This window comes from Myodes glareolus, chromosome 5 (genome assembly GCF_982192425.1).
Source record: "Myodes glareolus chromosome 5, mMyoGla1.1, whole genome shotgun sequence".
Lineage (NCBI taxonomy): Eukaryota > Metazoa > Chordata > Mammalia > Rodentia > Cricetidae > Myodes > Myodes glareolus.
The window spans coordinates 89,169,453-89,189,715 of record NC_142030.1 but is presented as its reverse complement, the minus strand read 5'-3'; the positions used below and the strand labels follow the sequence as shown (position 1 = coordinate 89,189,715).

The following is a 20,263-nucleotide window of genomic DNA, read 5'->3' as shown; positions in this document are numbered from 1 at the left end:
CACTCTTATACTTTTAATACTAGGGCTGACACTGCCCTCAATGACTACTTTGCCAAGCTCATTCCTGTATGACAACAAATTTGGCAACAGCAACAGGGTGATGGACCACATTGTCCTCATGGCCTCTGAGAAGTAAGAAGTCCTGAACTACCCACCCCAGTAAGAACATGAGAAGTAGAGGCCCTAGGCTGGTGGAGAATCCCTGACCCTATTTAGGCTCCAATACACTGAGCATCTCCCTTCAGTTTCCATCCCAGAGCCTTGATTTATAGCTAATCAGATTTTATATATACAATTGGGTAGCCAGCTATTCAGGAAATACTGAGAGCTATGTATTGGTCTTCATCCTGATAAGAAATATAGGTAACAAATAAGACAGCCCAAGAAGCCTTAAATCTAAACCCAGAGCCAATTCTTTTGTGTAATCAAACATTTATAAGTTTTGTGTGTGTTTCTACTTTGGACATGAATACTCATTCGAGTTCTGTAAAGCAGGATATTCCTTGTTTCTAGAATAGTGCCTGGTAAGTATTCATTGCTCAGTAAACACATTTGTAAAGAAAATGGATGAACAGCAAGTTAAACAACTGAACAAATTCTTTTTCCTTAGCTTCCAGGATATACTAACTAGTTCCTCAGCTTCCCCTCTAATCACTTTGTGACTCCTTTTCTTATTTTTAATACATCAGTTTGCCATAGTTCAGTCTTTGGTTTGCCTTACAGAACTTCACTGAACGGATTCATGCAGTCTCATAGTGTACTGAAGGTGAAAAATGAGTGAGAAATAATTCCTGCCATCAGGGACTAGGGCTGGCACGGGCAAAGTCAAGTATGAAATTCTGTACGACAGTATCATGTGTAGTTGCTGATCTAGCAGCAAGAACAATATGCTATGAGAAGGAAGACGTTCCAGCAGGGTGGACATCACAGAAAAAGTGATACCCGAGTCTCACAGGATTAGGAAGGGTTACTAAGTACAGAAGCACAGAAGCATAGTACAGGCAAAGAAAACAAAATGGGCAAAGAGTACCGAGGAAATGAAATGGCAAACAGCAAATGAGCAGTGTGGGAACAGGGCTGGATGGGAAGAAAGAAACTGGTAAGGGGGCTCAAAAAGTTCCGATGCTATGAAGGAGTCAGTCTGCATGTAAGTGGGTTCAACATGCAAATCGAAATAACCTGGGGTGCTGGCAAAAAATCAGAAATCTGTGTTCTCCTCTGGATCTGCTAAATTAGCATTTCCAGAGCTAGAGCCCAGATACCTGAACTTTAATAAGCATTTGCCACCAAGCCTGATGACCCTAGATCCATCCCCAGGACCCACACGGAGAAGGGAGAGAACCAACTCCCATGAGTTACTCTCTAACTTCCACATGTGCACCATAGATTTACCAACCATTGCTAGATTATTTTCTTTTTGCTAGATTGTTTTTAAAGAAAAGTAACATGATTAGGTTGGCATGTTAAAAATAACTGCATGGACATTGTAGCACAAGCCTGTAAGCCCAGCTCTTGATAGAGGAAGGAAGATCAAGAATTCAAGACCATCCTCAACAAACAAAGTAAGTTTGAGGCTAGCCTGAGCTACACAAGACCCTGGAGACCTGTAGCAGACTGTGGAAATGGTGCGTTCATTTGTCCAACAATTTAGAAAATATCCACGGCATAGCTATTAATTCACATAAACATAACAGCCTAAACTTGCAGCTTGAATGGAGACAGAAAGACAAAGAGGCATTACAAAGATATTCACAAGTCTTAATGGTGCAGAGGACCAGGAATGGCCTGGGGGGCGGGGGGCTTCACCTCCCACCTCTGCTGCCTCTGCCACCTCCATGTAAGGAGGAAAATAATGGTTTTAATTATGTCTCTATCTTTTTATTTTGCCAATAAAGACTCGGGAGCCAGATGTTGGGGTAAAAAGCGGCTAACTCAGAGAGATGGAGAAAGTACCCAGCTATTTCCTCCTTTGCCCTCATTCCCAGAAAGAGAACTTATGAAACAAAAAATCCTCCAACCAGACCACACTCTCCTCTTCTTTCTGTGCATCTCTCTCCCTAATCTCCCGACCTTCCCTCACTCTCTATGGTCACTTCCAGTCAACCTGTTGCTTGCTCTGCCTCTTGATCTACAGTTGATTTTATTGAAATAACATAATCTCAGGGTTCACAGTGTGATCAAATATCCCACAACAAGGGCAAGGGAATATCTGGTCAGATTTTAGTTGCTGTGTTGAAATACAGAAACTAAAGTGGAAAAAGTTCCTCTTGGCTCATGATCTCAGAGGCTTCAGTCAGTGATGGCCAGTTCCCTTGTTTCTGAGCTGTGGTAAAAGAGACTACCATGGTGGGGGGTGGCATGCTGTGAATTAAGCAGCTCACTTAATAATAGGAGGTGGGAGTGGGGTAACAGAAGAAGCAGTTCCTAAACCGCTCCAAGATTACAAGTCCTAAGCTTCCATCTGGTCTTAATAGCCCATCAAAACATTAACTCATTGATGAGGTAAGAGATCCTCGTGACCCAACACTTCCCCCGACACCCTACCACCACACACACACACACACACACACACACACACACACACACACACACACACGGCATTGCCTTCGGAGAAATATTTTAGACCTAAACTATACCAGGGAACAAATTTCAGTTTTCATTGGCAGTCCCAAACTTGGAAAAATAAAAGACTAAAAGATTCCTGGTGCTACTCAGATCTTCTAAGTCAAGCACTTAGGAGGATAAGGCTCAAGGGTTTATTGTCAATATGTGGCCCCATCCACCCAGATGATTTTCATGTAGTCATTCAGAGATCAGCCCTGGAATTGTCAGTTGAGAGCAAATGCCTCAAATTCAGAGTGGCTAATAATATTTTTTTTCAAGAAGAGAATGAGGACAGAGAAATTAAATTGTGATGGGTGAGAATGATTTTGCTCTGGAAACACTGGGACCAAGATAAACCCAACAGGACCTCTAGTTCAGGATGTCTAGTGTGCAGCTAGAAATACTTCTGGAGTCCAGGAAAACTGTCAGGCCTAGAAAGGTCAAGGGCAGAAAGATCTGGACATCATTAGTACACAAGAGACAGATGAGGTCACAGAGCAAGTAAGGTTACAAATGAAGATAGAAAGTGAGAACGCAGAAGAACTCTGGGGGAAGTGGACCAGGGAAGAGGAATAGAGAAGATACTGCAGATCCAGGAGGCATGGGCAGGATCTAAAAAACAAAGTTTTGCTTTATAAACCAAAGGATAAAAATTTTAATTAATAAAGGATAAAGTCAATAAAATATTAAGTGGCCAAAAGGGTAAGAACAAAGGACAATAAGGCACCATTCCCATAGGATGGCAGGAAAGCAGACTAGGAAGAGTATGCCACTCAAAGAGAAGAAGAGGAGAAAAGAAAGGTAGTCCGTGGTTTAAAAGAGAGCTAAGAGTGAGCGGTCTTCTGGCAGCTGTTTTCATTTTGAAGAAGGCAAACATTAGGGCCTGAGCTATGTCTCAGTGGCAGAGCACAGACCCAACATGCCTAAGGCCCTTGGATCAGTCCCTGCGCTGACCAGACAACAGATAACCAGAGCTGCTTCAACAGTGGAAGGAGAAAGCAGGGGACAAAAGAATGGTGACAGAAATCTAGAGACAACTGTTTGGTATTATCCTGCAAAGACTGGATACCAGTGTCTGCCGGTAAGGGAGGGAAGGAATGGGGAATGATATCACAGACAGTCTGAATGTCTTCTGGGGAGAAGAAACTAGACAAAAGTAGATGACAGGACACAAAGTGACCGTGGTTGGAATAAGTAAATGAGTAAGAGTAAAAATGAGTAACAGAGCCAACGAGGACTATAACAACCTTAGTGAGCTGTACATGAGAGTACTTTATTTTATTTAATGAAACACAGATAAGTACTTAAATTGTGCCAGACAGTGTTCTGAGCACTTCACACATTAACTCAGTTATTTCTCATAACAACTCCATCGTTTGAAATTGTTATTACCCTCATTTCACCTACAATGAAACTAAAGCACAAGATTAAGTGAACCATACAAAACACCTAAGTGGCAGAATCAGGATTCACATCAAGTGCTACTGCCTGGGTCTGTGCCACTCTACTGTGCTGCCTCTTAAATACAAATGGCAATGTATGTGCTATAAAGCCAAATAGGAAATATTATAAAATTTTACCTAGCACTACTCAGAAGCTTAGGACAGCAGGACTGGCAATAGGCAGAGAAATACAATAAACCTTACAAACTCAATGAAGGGGCTGGAGGGATGAATTAGTGGTTAGAAGCACTTGCTGCTCCTCTAGAGGACCTGAGTTCTGTTGCCAGCATCCATGTCTGGCGATTCACAACCTGGAAACCTGATACCCTCTTCCGGCCTCCTCTGGCATCCACACATATGTGGCATACATTCACACAGCTGTATTGATGTGGGAGGGTCCAGCTCACTGTGGGCAGTGTTGCCCTCCCTTCTGAGCTGGCCATCCTGGGTGCTGCAGGAAAGCAGCCCAACCATGCCAGGAACAAAACAGTAAGCAATATTCCTCCATGGTCTCCGCATCAGTTCCTGCTGTGAGTTCCTAGCCTGACTTCCCCAAATGATGGACTACATGCTGTAAGATAAAATAAACAATTTCCTCCTCAAGAGTTTTTGGTCAAGGTGGTTTATGACAACAATTGAAATCTAATGAGGACACAGGCACAAAGAAAAATATTTTTAAAAAAAACTCAATGTGTTGAGAGTACTTAAAAAATGATAAGTAGTGATGACTAACAGGCTGAGGACCTGGCTGATTCTTATTTTCCTCTCTGCCACCCCTCTCCCCAGGATCTCAGAGGCTTGCCTTGAACTGGTGATCTTCCTGCCTCCACTTTTTGATGCTGGAACCAAGAGGTATGCAGCCACCTCACCAGAGTTGGCTGATTCTGACTTCAAAATAAAGTATTTGATCTGTATCTAATTCCACACTCTAATCATTCGTGAGACATTAGCAGTTTGATTAACTCATAATCTTATCTCAAAGTGTAAGTGCTTAGAACAAGCTTCACTCTTCCCCTACACCAGTTTCCTTGCTTGCTTTCCCTACCTGCGTTCACACTGGAGTGCAGAATTAAAGCCACACGAAAAAGGACTGTCTTCTTATCCCTAACCATGTTATCTTATCCCAATTATTTTATTTGGTCCTGTGCTGCAGAACGGATCCAGTTCATAATGCCTGCTACATAATGCACTAAGCTACATCCCAGACGTCCAACTGTGTATCTTGTTTTCCTTTCCTTAAATCAATGCACCCAACACAATCTTACCAAACAAATCGTTTAAAATACTACCCTTTACACATTACTTCACCGCTCCAAAATGCTCAGTAGGCTTATTCAATATACACTTTTTGAGAAGACCCATTTGTCAGGAACTGGGATTTTCCAATTGAACTCAGGTTCTTGAGAACTGTTAATCTGTCAGTTTATTTATTTATAAATTGTAATTTATTCATTATTCAATTATCCTACTTAAACAACTGATCTCCTTTTCCATGTAATTCTGTCTTGTTAAAGTTCCTAAAGGAAGAAAATGTTTACATTTTTTTAAATCCACTGACACCTAAGATATGGCGCTGTGCACTTAAAAAACCCTTTGTTTTCCTTGACCAACAATTTCCCAGCATTCAAATGTGAGTCTCGGTGTGTGTATCAGTGTGTGTATCAGATTGATACACAATATGCTATGGTTTTGTCCATTATCTTACTGTAACTTCAATGACCCTATCTGTATTTTTTACTATAAATTAACAACTTCAAGCATAATTTATATTAAAAAATGATAAAAAATTAACTGTCCTTAATTGTCACGGACCAAACTGTCTCACTATAAAGACTTTGTTTATGCACAGGCCCTAAGCTATACTAAGGTCTGCCCCATCCTTACTACCCCTTCCCACATTTCTAGCAGTTCAGTCAATATATAGTTTCAGTTTGCGTGTACCTGACTCCAATGCTGTTACTCAGCAAACAGGCTTAAGTCTCAAGAATTCTCAGCAGCAGCTTCTTTATTCCTTACAACTGCACTCCTGACGCAAACACACCCCAGAGAATGCCAAGGATCCAAACTCTTCAAAATTTTTAACCAGCATTTCTACCTAACTTGTGTTCTCCTTCTAAGTTCTCTTGGTCTTAAAACACATAAGAACATGCTATCAAAAGTGTAATTCCCTATGTGCCCCAGCTAACCAAAGTCTAACCAATCAAATCTAAAACAAGAATCAATTACTAAGAGTGGTAAAACTTGGGAAATGAAGGTAAGTGGGTCTCTGTAAGTTCAAGAGCAACATGATCTACAAAACAAGTTGTAGGTCAGCCAAAATTATATGGTAAGATCCTGTCTCAAGAATTAAAATAAAAAGCCCAACCAATAAAAAAAACCAATTATTAGAGAAAAATAAAATACTTTGAAGCAAAATAAATTACAAGAATATAATATAAATGCAGTTTCCAAACTAATTATTCTCTTAGTAAATCCCATATGAAATCCAATCTCAAAACAAATAAATAAATGCAATGTTTTACCAGCATGGAGGTTTACACCTACAATCCCATCACTTGGAGGCTGAGTCGAGTCAAGAAGATTGCCAAAAGCTCAGGACCAGTCTGTGACACGTAATAATTCCATGAGACTCCATCTCAAAACGATTCACAGACCAACCTAGACTACAATATGAGACCCAGTCTCAAAATAAAAATAAAAACAAAACCAGGGTAATTTCAACAAATGGTATTGGGAAAGATGTATGATCACAGAAAGATGTATGATGCTGGTCCCCTACCACATACCATACATAAATATTAACACAAAGGCCTAAAGACCTATGCAACTTTTGGTGGGGGAAACACAACTGTAAATCTTCAAGACTTTGGATTATTATATTATTTCACTATTTATTTTACATATTTTGCTTCCATGTATGTACATGTACTGCATGTGTGCCTGGTGCCTGAAGAGGTCAGAAGAGGATGTCAGACTCCCTGGACCCAGAGATACAGACAGTTATGAGCTGCCATATGAATGCTGGGAATCTTACGCAGCCAGTGCTCTTAAGCACTGAGCCAACTTTTCAACACTTGGATCATTTCTTAAATGACACCAAAAGCACAGGCTTGGTCTGGAGTGGTGACTCAATGGGTAAGAGTGAAGCCAGGGGTCCCACAAATGCCTTAAACTCCAGCTCTAAGGGGAGTGTTCCTAAAATTTCTTCCTTAGGGGAGAGACATAAACAAGGTCTACCCCTCCTCCTAAGGTCTCAACAAACCAAAAGTATAATTCCACCAGAGTTCACTCTGGAAAACCAACGAGTTTACCAGGCTTCCTTAAAGAGTATAGGTGAGGGGTTACTTACAGTAGTGTAGTTTCTCCTTCCCAAAAAGGAAAGGCCAGAAAGTCTTTACCCAGCAGGCATGATGGTTTTCCCATAGCCACATAGATGGAAGCACTCCCCCTCCCACTTTGGCCCCTCTCAGAGGACACATGCAGTTAGGGCAGAGTTGCGTACAACAGGTTAGTCTGAAGCAATTGGATGCTCAGGTGAAGGTCTGGACCTCTCTGCCCTCTGTTAGGGGAAGGAAACAGACAACAAACCCAGCTAGGATGCTCTTTAGCAAGACATTCACAGCTGAAATGGTAGTTGTAGTTGTTTGGCTCTCAGACAGTTGTGAACAACAGGAGCCAACACCCTCTTTTGGCCTCTGTACACATGTGCACACATATGCACATATACTCATAGATATAACACAAAGTATAGGCTGGAAAAGTATGCAAATTTGTGATCATCATCAAAAGTTAAAACATTAGAGAAAAGTTTTTGCTGCAGGAGCTCCTTCCGCTCCTTCAGTCAATAGCCTTTGAGATACCAGCCCACTGGCACGTGGTCTCTTTCACTTTAAAGAGCAGCGGCAGCCCTCCTCTCACTCTCTTGCTTTGGACTCCTTTCCTGGTCATGTAGATGGTGTTCTGTAAGTTTTTTCCCCTCAAATAAACAACCTCTTTATAATTCCAAACTGGTGTGGGATTGTTTCGTGCATTAAGTTTTTAAAAACATCACAGCTAACTGATGCTAATAACTAACGGAAAGTCCAGGATTTAATCAGGTGTGGTGACTGATGCCTGTAACCCCTGCAGCACACAGACGTCTAAGACAGAAAGATCAACTCTAGTTAAGGCAAACCTGGTGTACACAGTGAGTTCCAGGTCAGCCAGGACTACATAGTGAGACCCTGTTACAAAACAAAAGCAAACACACAAAATCTGCGATTTAATAAACCGGTAACCAGCATAGTTTAGGCCATTTTCAACTTATGATCTTCCTCCTACATGCTCCTTGAGAACTGGGGTTTATAGGCATGGAACACTGCAGCCAGCTAAATTTTAGAAACAGCCTTCCTAATATAATTACAAATAGATTAGAAACCAAAATGAGGAAAATCTTATTCAGAACATAAACAAAAATAACAAAATTCTAGTCAGGCAGTGATGGTACATGCCTTTTTTTTATCTCAGCACTCGGGAGGCAGAGGCAGATGGATCTCTGTGAGTTCGAGGCCAGCCTGGTCTACAGAGCGAGTTTCCAGGTCTGGCTCCATAGCTACTGAGAAACCCTGTCTTGAACCGGCCCCACCCCAAAAAAAACAAAACCAACTGATCTTCAAGCCGCAATACTTGTAGCAGTCCTTACCCACAGACACCCTTCTTGACTAGCTAGAGAGACACTGTGACTCTCTAGCTAACAGACTGCCAAAAGCCAGGGTTCCTTACCCAAGGAAGAGAGTTTATATCAAAGCAGGTATTGGTGGCGACACATCCTGTCCCCTTCCCAGCTTCCTCCCTGGGAGTCAGAGAGCCTGGCTTCAGGCTTGTTTGGTGACATTTTCTTTCACCTTTGAAAGGTATGAGAAGAAAGTGATGCTGGGCAGGTAAGAGCACCTACTCTACTACTCTACTCTTAGAGAGGACCAAGTCATCCACATGGGGTTCCTGTCCATCAGAACCACAGTTCCAGGGAATTTCACACCATCTCTGACCTCTGAAGAACCGCACAGGCACATGGGGCACATACATACACGCAGACAAAACACTCATATATATAAAATAAATAAATCTTTGTCAGGCATAATGGCACCTTCTGTTATTTAAAGGCCACCCTGATCTACACGAGTTTCAGGCCAGCCAGCCAAAGCTACATAGTGAGACTCTGTCTTAAAGAAAAAAATCTAAAAGGAGAGACTCCTTTTCTGACACATGGGTCCTGATTTCCTCTCTGAACAGAAGAAACAGATAAGTAGTGTGGGGGATGGGAGAGCAAGGTAGAAAAAGGAGAATGAGGAAAGATAATTAACACTGAAGACCTTTGAAAATGATATACAGAAGGGTTAGAGAGATGGCTGTTCTTCCAGAGGTCCTGAGTTCAATTCCCAGCAACCACATGGTGGTTCATAACCATCTGTAATGAGATCTGGTGCCCTCTTCTGGCCTGCAGACATATATGCAGGCAGAACACTATACAATAAATTTAAAAAATCTTTTAAAAAAATGCCATACAGAAGCCTACTTTAGAACTTTCCAAGATATACACATATACAATATTTTTAAAAAGGTTTAAAATGGAGTTACCATATATCGGAGAGGAGGGGGAATAGCTACTCTCTCAGATTCTATTAGCTATCAAATAAAAAGTCCAGAGCCAGGTATGGACTACCTATTTTCAAATTGCTGACCCGCAGGAGTCCCATAACCCTACCCCCAAACATTACAGGCTACTGCCACTGTTCTTGGTTACTCTCCAGAACTTGAGGATAAGATCTGTTGCCTGCCTGGTACAGTGGTGCATGTCTTTAATCCCAGAGCTTGAGAAGGAAAAGCAGGAGCATTTCTCTGAGTTTGGGCTATACAGTGAGTCCAGGACAATCAGGACTGCATAGTGAGAAAAACCAAACAGACAAACAAGACCTATTGCTTAAGATGACACCTGCTTGAGTGTCACCTGGAGGCTTCATTCCTACCGGCTAGTTTTCATGGTGCTAGAAAACTCGATGCATGGCAATGGTTTGAGAGAGTTTAACGGTGCCGTGGCAGTGACTGATAATAATCAGTAACAATCAGCTGTAAACCCTGTGAGATACAATAAACACTGGCCTGGCAAGATATGCCCCTTGCCCGCTACAGTGACTGAAGCAAGATTAATAAAAACTCAGGGTCAGAAATTGGGGTTCAACCTGAAGATCTGAAAAGCAAAACAGCCAGCCACTGGCTCATACTTCGACCTTAGTCTGAAATGGCTGTCCTGCCTTCCAGAATCTCAGAAAGAGACTCTGTTGAGAGTTGTTTCCTCCCATTTTATAATCCTCTGTAGGGCTGGGGTTAAAGACATGCACCATCATCATTAAAGGCATGCACCACCCAGTTTCTATGGCAACTAGTGTGGCTACTGGAATTAAAGGTGTGTGTCATTATGGCTCCTGGGATTAAGGGTGTATGTTACCATAATCTGTTCTATAAGGCTGACCAGTGGAACTGTTTTACTCTCAGATCTTCAGGCAGTCTTTATTTATTAAAATACAATTGAAATGCCACTACAGTAACAGGATTGTTAAGAAAATAACCAACCACTGCAATTGTAATCCTAGCACTCAGGAGACAGAGGAAGGAGAATCATGTGTTTGAGGCTAGCCTGGGCTATGCAGGAAGACACTGCATTAAAAAAATCCACAATTAAATAAATAGAAGAGACATAATACTGTTATATACTACTGTATGTTTTATTGTTATGGTCTGTGTATATGTGAGTGAGGCTAGAGATTGGGAGCCAAATCAGAGCTTTTACACATACATGCTCTACCACTGAGCTAGTAGAACCCCAGCCCCAGTGCTGCTAATTTCTTTATGGTGCATTTAAGCCTCTTAAGAAGTATTCTGGATTGGGAGGAAAGAACTGGATTTAAAGCCTGCTACATAAGGTGATGAACCCCATGCCTGATACTGTGAACTGGGCCAAATTCCTATGGTTGAATAGGTCATGGGTCCTAGAGAAGAACCCAGTAGCACTACTATTCACTAAATGGTCATAGTAATAAACTGCCCCCTAAATTCTTCTTTATACCAATAAATTGGTACATTTCTCAACCATGATCAGTGAAGATTCTTTTTGCAGTAGATGGCAAATAATTCAAAGATTCAAAAATGGTTAGTGTGCAGAAAATAAGAAATTATAGAGTGCTCAGCTTTAAATGGGACATCTGTATCACACACAAACACACACACACACACACACACACACACACACACCAAGGAACAGAGATCATTACAGAAAAGGGGGAAGAAAGATTCTAAGAACAAAGGAAGCAAATGTCTGTAGTGAAAGGTTTTTGCTAAACACAATAGCACAGCTGCATATATGAACTCAGAATGGCTATGATTACATGCACAAGATTTGCACAAGATCAAGCCAACCAAATTCCAGTATGGACTGGGCAGAGGGGGCACTCCTGAAGCTCCACTAATAGCTAGTATGCCACTGGTGATTGATAGCTACAGAGAGAGAGAGAGTCAATTTTCTTCAGGGTAATCGGTCCTGGGCTATGCTCCAGTACACAGTCACACACCCGTGAATACAGAAGGGTTCAATGAGTATTAATTTAAAAAAGAGAGAGCACATGAAATCGAGAGGAAAAAGTGGGGAAGGCAGGGAGAAATGGGAGTAAAGTACATGGGACATGGGTCAAAACACATATACATTTATAAATATTAAATAAAACAGTTAATAAAAATATAATACAATTTTACAACTCCCAAATCTCCAGTGTATGAAAGGAGCAATACAAATGTCATTTTCTGAATTAGTCCTGATGACATAAACCTATAATCTCAGCTACCTGGGAGGCTGAGACAGAGAAATGCAGGTTCAAGATCTGCCTGGACTACAAAGTAAATTCTAGGCAAGCCTGGGCAATTTAATGAAACTCCGTCTTAAAATAAAAGAGAGGACTGGAGATGTAGTTCAGTGAATAGTGTTTATGTGGCAGGCATAAAGCCTTAGGCTAAATCACCAATACCACTAAAAGAATTTTTTCTATATATACCATGACATAAAAGAAGTAGTAAATAGGCACCGTGGTGGAGACCTGTAACTCTAAAACTTGGTAGAGGCAAGAGGATCACAAGTTCTACGTTACATAACAAGATACTGTCTTAACTAAAAAGGGGGGGGGGTAATATCAAGTTGAAATCTGAATTTTATTTTATTCTGCTTTTAATTTTTTAAATTACATTAGTTGTATTTGTGTGGGGAGATGTATTCAACAGCACACATGCAGAAGTCAGAGAACAACCTGTGGGAGCCCATTCTTTCCATCCAAAGGTGGGATGCACCTTTACCCTCTGAGTCATCTCACTAGCTCTAATTTTTTATATATATAAAAAGAATTTCTGGGCTGGAGAGTTGGCTCAGCAGTTAAAAGCACTGACTGCTGGGCTGGAGAGATGGCTCAGAGGTTAAGAGCACTGCCTGTTCTTCCAAAGGTCCTGAGTTCAATTCCCAGCAACCACATGGTGGCTCACAACCATCTGGAATGGGGTCTGGTGCCCTCTTCTGGCCTGCAGGCATACACACACAGACAGAATATTGTATACAAAATAAATATTTAAAAAAAAAAAAAAAGCACTGACTGCTCTTGCAAAAGACCTGGGTTCAATATCCAGCACCACACACATGGTGGCTCACAACTGTAACTCTAGCTCCAGAGGACCCAACACCCTCATCTGGCCCCCAAAGGCACCAGACACACACATGATGCAGACATATACATTCAGACAAAACACCCATATACATCACTTTTTAATTATGTGAAAGATTTTAATTAATGATTATTTAGGCCAGGCTTGGTGGTATAGGCCTGTAACCCCAGGGACATGAAAGGCTGAGAGAGGAAGATTAGAAGTTTGGAAGCTCTAGTCCTGTCTAGGCTACAGAGTGGCTTCAAGGCTAGCCTGGGCAACTTAACAAGACCCTGTCTCAAAAAAAAAAAAGAGAGAGAGAGAAAAGATCAATCAGATTTCTAATGATTCAAACACATTAGTATATTATAGAAATAGAACAGAAAAATACTATTTTTGAAAAATCCTTATTGTAAAATTTACAAGCTAAACAGAAATATGAAATTCATCATATGTCAAAGTTTTCTTTATTTAAAGGCCTTCAGCCAGGTTCAGGGATATGTGTCTATATAGTCCAGGTTACTCAGAAGCTGAAGCTAAGATGGGAAGGTCTCCCAAGACCAGGAGTTCCAGACCAGTCAATGCAATATAGCAAAACCAGTCTCAAAAACAAAACCCTTGAGCCTTGGCGATCCTGTCGTGAAATGGCAACAGCATATCGCAAAGCAGGGCGGCCTCTGTTCTTACCTGAAAGCTGCTGCACTCATGATTATGGTCTGTTTCAGTGTCTGCTGAGCGCTCACACCCCCCAGCTGCTAACTTAACACGCATTGATGAAGCACAGGAGCTGTCTAGCAGGTGACCTGAACCTCAACAGCTGGACTGCAGCTTGGCCACTCTTCACAATCACTGTCCATTACCCTGAGTGATTTATAATGAGGTGAGACGTTCTTCCGCCCTCATTTTTCATGTTATTTACTGTCAAGGCAGTCTCAATGTGGGGAAGAAAAATCAGTATGAAGCAACTCATAAAACTGAAGCTTCATCCATGGGACACTAACACGGTCTGTCTAAGCATATTAAAGTCCTAGCTCACACTTTTGTCACCACCAACTATTTTTTTTCTTTTTTTTCAAGACAGGGTTTCTTTGTGCAGCTTTGGAGCCTGTCCTGGAACTAACTCTTATAGACTAGACTGACCTCGAGCTCATGGAGAACCACCTGCCTCTGCCTCCTGTGTGCTGGGATTAAAGGCATGCGCCAACACCACGGGGCCTGTCATCACCAACTTTAAAAAAACAAACAAACAAAAATCTTAAAACAAATGTTGCCATGAAGTTAAAATTAAAAAAAAAGAAAAATCATAAACTGCCTCCCATGAAATGACTGCACATAAATAGGGCACAGCTCCTAAACCAAGCAGCGCGCTGTAAAATCCACATTCAGTTAGAAAAGCAGAATTTTCCTTAACCTCAAAGAGCAATAGAAACCAGCCAACCCAATCTCCATATGAATGCTCCAAATGTCAGCTCCATTTCGGAGACAAGCCCATCACTTGCCCACACTTGGCTGCCTAAAAGCTGCCACACTCAGTGTGGACGCTGCCCATCTTCTCCCTCAAGAGGCCAGTAGGGCATGTGTCTTTCACATGCCCAGAGTACCCTGCATGGCAGTTTTCTGAGTGTTGGAATTCCTTTCAATTTCCTTTTCACTACTTTGTGGAGCATGACCTTTGTCATGAGGGCAAGAATTTTTTTTTTTTTAGATTTATTTTTATGTGTTTGAGAGTTTTGTCTGTGTACCACATACAAGCTTGATGTCCACAGTGGTCAGAAGAGGGTGTTGGACCCCCTCGAACTGGAGTTACAGATGTTTGTGAGCCACCATGTGGGTCCTGAGAACTGAACCTGGGTCCTCTGAAAGAGCAGCCAGAATTCTCCACAGCTGAGTCATCTCTTCAGTCCTAAGAAATCATATTGTTGAACTGGAATTTTGAACAATGTTTCAAAATAAGAGGAACTTCAGGTAAGACAACAGACCAAACTGAACACAGGTCGGGGGCAGAGCAATTGCAAAGCAAACAGAGGCCCTAGTGAAGAAAGCTGTGAACAGAAAGCCCTAGTTAAGAAAGCCGTGAACAGACAGGTATTAGAACACAGCAGAGAAAATGTACTCCGCTGTCAGCATCATCACTCTGCACACAAGTCCTACACTAAACTCTTGGGCAGCACATGAAGCCTTTCAACAGTTCATATACTACACCTGAATTAGCTACTTTATTCACAATTCTTACAGAATATTTTTCATATTTATTGTGATGTGCACTCTCATGTGAATGGAATTCAGAGACAGCTGTGAAAGTCAGTGCTCTCCTTATCCATGTGTGTTCTTGCTGCTCTCTTGGCAGTAAGTACCGAACACACTGGGCCATTTTGCTAGCCCATTTTCTTTTAAGGCTTTTTATTATGGGATACTTTAAAATACAAAAATAGAATGGTTTGATGAATTCTCAAATAACTAATCAAACTAAACTTGTCCCTTTCATAAGTCCCTCAACCCAACCCAATATAGATATTTTATAGCCAATTACAGACATCATATAATTCTATTTACAAGTATTTCAATTTGCAAATTGCAAATACATCTAAGAAATATATATTAAGTAAAAGCAATCACAATTTCAATAGTTTATCCAAATACCAAATGAGAGAGAACAGTGTGTGTGTGGGGGGGGGGGTTGTTTATCATAGGACAAAGAGAAGTGAGAGAGGATGCCCCAAGAGTCTGATTAAAATCATAAAATGGTCAATAGTGTTTAATTTTCTCTGTTCTCAGATTTTTAAAAAAATTTTATAGAGTCGGCCCAGTGGTGGCACATGCCTTTAATCTCAGCAGTCTTGAGCAGACCCAGGCGGATCTCTGTGAGTTCATGGCCAGGCTGGTCTACAAATTAAGCTCCAGGACAGCCAGGGCTACACAGAGAAACCCTGTCTCGAAAAAAGCAAACTAATAAGTTTATCAGAATCATGTTCCAAGCAAGACTCGTATCTGTTGCCATGTATTTTAGGATTCTCATGGGTTATGATTCCTCTAGGGAAGAAGGACTGAACTGTGAGGTAATAATAGTGTGGTGTTCATAATGGTGGAGTTATACACCTGTGGCAGAACTCTCACCCAAAGGGAGAATATTACAACCTATATAATCTTAGGACAGACAGGTGAAACACACCTATAATCCTAGAAGTAAAGAGGCTGAATTAGGATGATAGCAAGTTCAAGATCAACCTAAATCATATGATGAAATTCTGCAAACATTTATAGCAATTTGGAAATAACCTAAATTTCCTAACATACACACGCACACATGCACACTCACAAATAAAAAAATGTTTAAAAAATAAATAATAAAAGTAAAAATAACCAACCAATAGGTATGGTGCCATAAGCCTATAATCTCAGCACTTGTAATGTAGAGTCAGGAGGCTGAGTATTTCAGTTCATTCTCGCTACAAACTAAATTCTAGACTAATCTATGTGAGATTGTCTCAGAGAGGGGAGGGGAGGGGAAAGCAAAGGAAAGGAGGTTCAAGGAGATGTGGCTCAGCGGGTAAAAGCAATTGTCCAACAAGCCTGATGACCTGAATTTGATCCCTGAAATCCAAGGTAGAAGAAGAGAACCAACTCCTGCTCTCCTCTGACCTTATACACCAAGCTATGGCACTTGTGTATACACACATGCGCGTGCTCTCTCTCTCTCTCTCTCTCTCTCTCTCTCTCTCTCTCTCTCTCTCTCACACACACACACACACACACACACACACACACACACACCGGGGAGAGGGGGAAGGTAAGGGAGAAGGGAAAGAGAGAGAAATAAAAAGAAAGGGAGAGAAAGAAGGAAAGGGGTGGAGTGGGAAAGAATATGAATAAAAAGAAGGACAAAGAGATATTTGGCTAAGGAACAAATACAAATAAGGAGAGTCAATTCCATGTGCACTTCAAAACAACAGAAGAAGAAAAAAATCCAGTGTTCAAATCTGACTGGTGTACAGAGGCATGGAAACTTGGGACTGATACTCACAGGGCAAGGGACCAGGTGCCCAACATAACCTGGTGCACCATAGTAAACAGCACAACACAGTACGCTATTGAAATGATGCGGACTGGATGACAGCTCTACAAACACAACCCTGAAAGAGCCAACAGGATTTTTCAAATCCCACACTGCCACGGGTCAGACACTAAGCAGTTAATTCAATAATGGAGGTAAGGTGTAAGACACTTCACAGATGGAAGAAACTGTGAGGGGAATAAGTTGGTAACTGGAATGAAAGAGAAGAGACTAAAAGACAAGCCTTATTTTTACATATAAATTAGCACATCAAATAAACTCTTTTATATTGAACTGAACACACATTCATCTTAGTCTTCCCCCATCTCCCATTGAATATAAATTATAAATTGTTCAACCTTCTTCCTCTCATCTGCCCCATTCTTCACGTCTCTTCCAGAGAAATATGCAATTTTAATTTCTCTAAAGTTACATGGTTACTTGAAGCAGTTCTAAAATGCACAGGTAAACCAGGCAGTAGAAGAGAAATATATAACCCAGAAAGTTGTTTGACCTGACATCAAATTTTTGAATGATTAATCTTTACCTGAATTTACCTAGTATTGAGTATATGCATTCAATTCAATGGCTAGGCCTGTAAATATGAAGGAATTTTTCTATTACATTTGTTAGATGAAAAAAATATTTCATAGCTTTCATCCCTTTCCTTTCCTACTTCAAGAAATTACTGAATGTAAAAAGTGCAACTAATACACAGTGCACTCACATCCTGGCTGTTAGCAAAGAGAGGAGGGGCACCAAGGCAGTCAGTCTCTTGATAAAGATAGACAGAACTGAAAGAGGAGGGTCTATCATGAGTGACACAAAACTGAAAGGGGAGGGTCTATCATGAGTGACACAGAACTGAAAGGGGAGGGTCTATCATGAGTGACACAGAACTGAAAGAGGAGAGTCTATCATGAGTGACACAGAACTGAAAGAGGAGGGTCTATCATGAGTGACACAGAACTGAAAGAGGAGGGTCTATCATGAGTGACACAGAACTGAAAGAGGAGGGTCTATCATGAGTGACACAGAACTGAAAGGGGAGGGTCTATCATGAGTGACACAGAACTGAAAGGGGAGGGTCTATCATGAGTGACAGACAGAACTGAAAGGGGAGGGTCTATCATGAGTGACAGACAGAACTGAAAGGGGAGGGTCTATCATGAGTGACAGACAGAACTGAAAGGGGAGGGTCTATCATGAATGACAGACAAAACTAAAAGAGGAGGGTCTATCATGAGTGACAGACAGAACTGAAAGGGGAGGGTCTATCACGAGTGGCAGACAGAACTGAAAGGGGAGGGTCTATCATGAGTGACAGACAGAACTGAAAGGGGAGGGTCTATCATGAGTGACAGACAGAACTGAAAGAGGAGGGTCTATCATGAGTGACAGACAGAACTGAAAGGGTAGGGTCTATCATGAGTGACAGACAGAACTGAAAGGGGAGAGTCTATCATGAGTGACTTCCCTGAGTAATATTCAAATGTATGGTAAGGACTAAACTTAGCTAGTAGAGTCACTTTAAAAGAAACAAGGTTCAGCTGGTAAGCATCCTTGTTGAGCAAGACTGCCAACTGAGCTCCATCTCCTGAACCCTGAACTCACAACAGAAGGAGAAAACTTACGCTGTCCTTTCAACTTCACACACACAGGATGGCACACACACATACCTGTACTCATACATATACACACAAACACACACACACACACACACACACTAACCAAAAATAAAAACAATCAACAAAGTTACAGAGTTATACTAAAAATAATAATAGTATTTAATATAAAGGTGGAGAATGATTGAAGAAGACATCCAGCTGACCTCTGCCCTTCACAAGTATGGAGAATTCATCCTTCCAAAGAGTTCAAAAGTTTAGAATCTTATTTAAAGTTGAATGTTCAAAAGTTTAAAATCTTATTTAAAGTTGAATGTAGTTCTCTTAGTTTCTACCACAGTTTATATCTAGTTCCTTATTTGGTGGGCTATGGGGGCTTGTGATTCAAATCTGAAAAATCAATACTCACAGACAACTGCTCTCCTTCTTAGCTTTTCACACACACACTCACACACACACACACACACTTCAGAGACAACTGCTTTTTTTCCTAACTTTTCACACACACAACTTCTCTTGGTTTCCGTTTCCTCTGTAGAGTGAGAGTCACATTATTACCAACTATACCCATTGCAGAAGAACACTACCAAGACTTAATGAAGGAAGCCACATGAAATCATTTTAAAGAGCAGAGTACTATATAAACACTGGTTGTTATATATAATACTTTAGGTGGGGTACTGGGAAAAACAGGATGGAGAGGAGAATTTCTTTTCACATGAAAGAGCAATAAGAACAATTTTAAGCTATTAGCTAAATACATTTAAGGAGAGGCTTAATGGAAACTTGAATTATTATTTAAAAATGAATTCTTATGTGAATACATTCACTTTGTACAGAAGGAAAGAGAAAAGAAAGAAGAGCTGGGGATGAAGCTCTATTGGTAGAGTTCTTGTTTAGCATGAAAAGGCCTAGGCTTGATCCTCAGTACCGCAAAGTGCTAGGGCAGTTCTAGCACTGGGAATATAGGGACAGAAGAATCAGAAGTTGAAGACCATCATCACCTACATGGAGAGTTCTAAATCAACCTGAACTACATGAGATTTTGTGTTCAAAGAGGAGGGAAAAAGGAAGAAAGAAAGAAGGAAGGAGAAGTGGGTACCCAGCTCTCAGCTCACCAAAATAACTGATTAAGTTCAACTGGGGAGAGAGGGTTGAGTTATGACAGTCAGTATACAGAGAATATTGTTGCATAAGTGAGAGAAATCAAGGCGTTATTATCAAACTCTCAGATTACCTGAAATCCATATATGTATGTATGCATGTGTGTGTGTGTGTGTGTGTGTGTATTGTTTAAGATAATCATTCCTATAGAGGGCTTCAGAAATAAAACTGAAAGTCTATCTCATAAGTTCCAGACAGAAATAATTCTGTCCCTGCCAGAAGTAGCACTGCTGCAAAGAAATTGAGACACCCATAACAATGAGGTCAAGGGTGTTCTAAGGGTGGCCTGGAGAAGGCACAAACCACACATCAGCAAAACAAGTGTCGTTTCAGAGGAGCCGCCTGTCTTAACCCACTCCTGAGATTTCCCTTCAACTGTCCTAAGACGTTTTGATAACTGAGCCACACAAATTGAAAGCTGAGATTCTGAAAAGGTGATCAGGCTAATGACACTAAGTGTAAGCATGAGCAACGTGATGCACAGGGTGATGCACAGGCGCAAGACAGAAGTAAAGAGGACTAATCTATAGAGATAACACCAAGGACCAAATCATCAGTCACCATGACAACCCAAGTAGGTGGAGGGAAATACAAACACCGACCAGTCACCTGGGTGACACCAGTCCTTTGGGTAAAGACCCTAACCCTGAGGTCCGAAAAAG

General features: G+C 41.1%; 1 protein-coding gene across 4 annotated transcripts in view; it reads right to left on the bottom strand.

Moving 5' to 3' along the window:
• Positions 1 to 20,263, bottom strand: part of Ppp1r12b (protein phosphatase 1 regulatory subunit 12B) — a 218,250-nt gene that overhangs the window by 197,381 nt on the left and 606 nt on the right. The gene's annotated exons all lie outside the window — the stretch shown is intronic.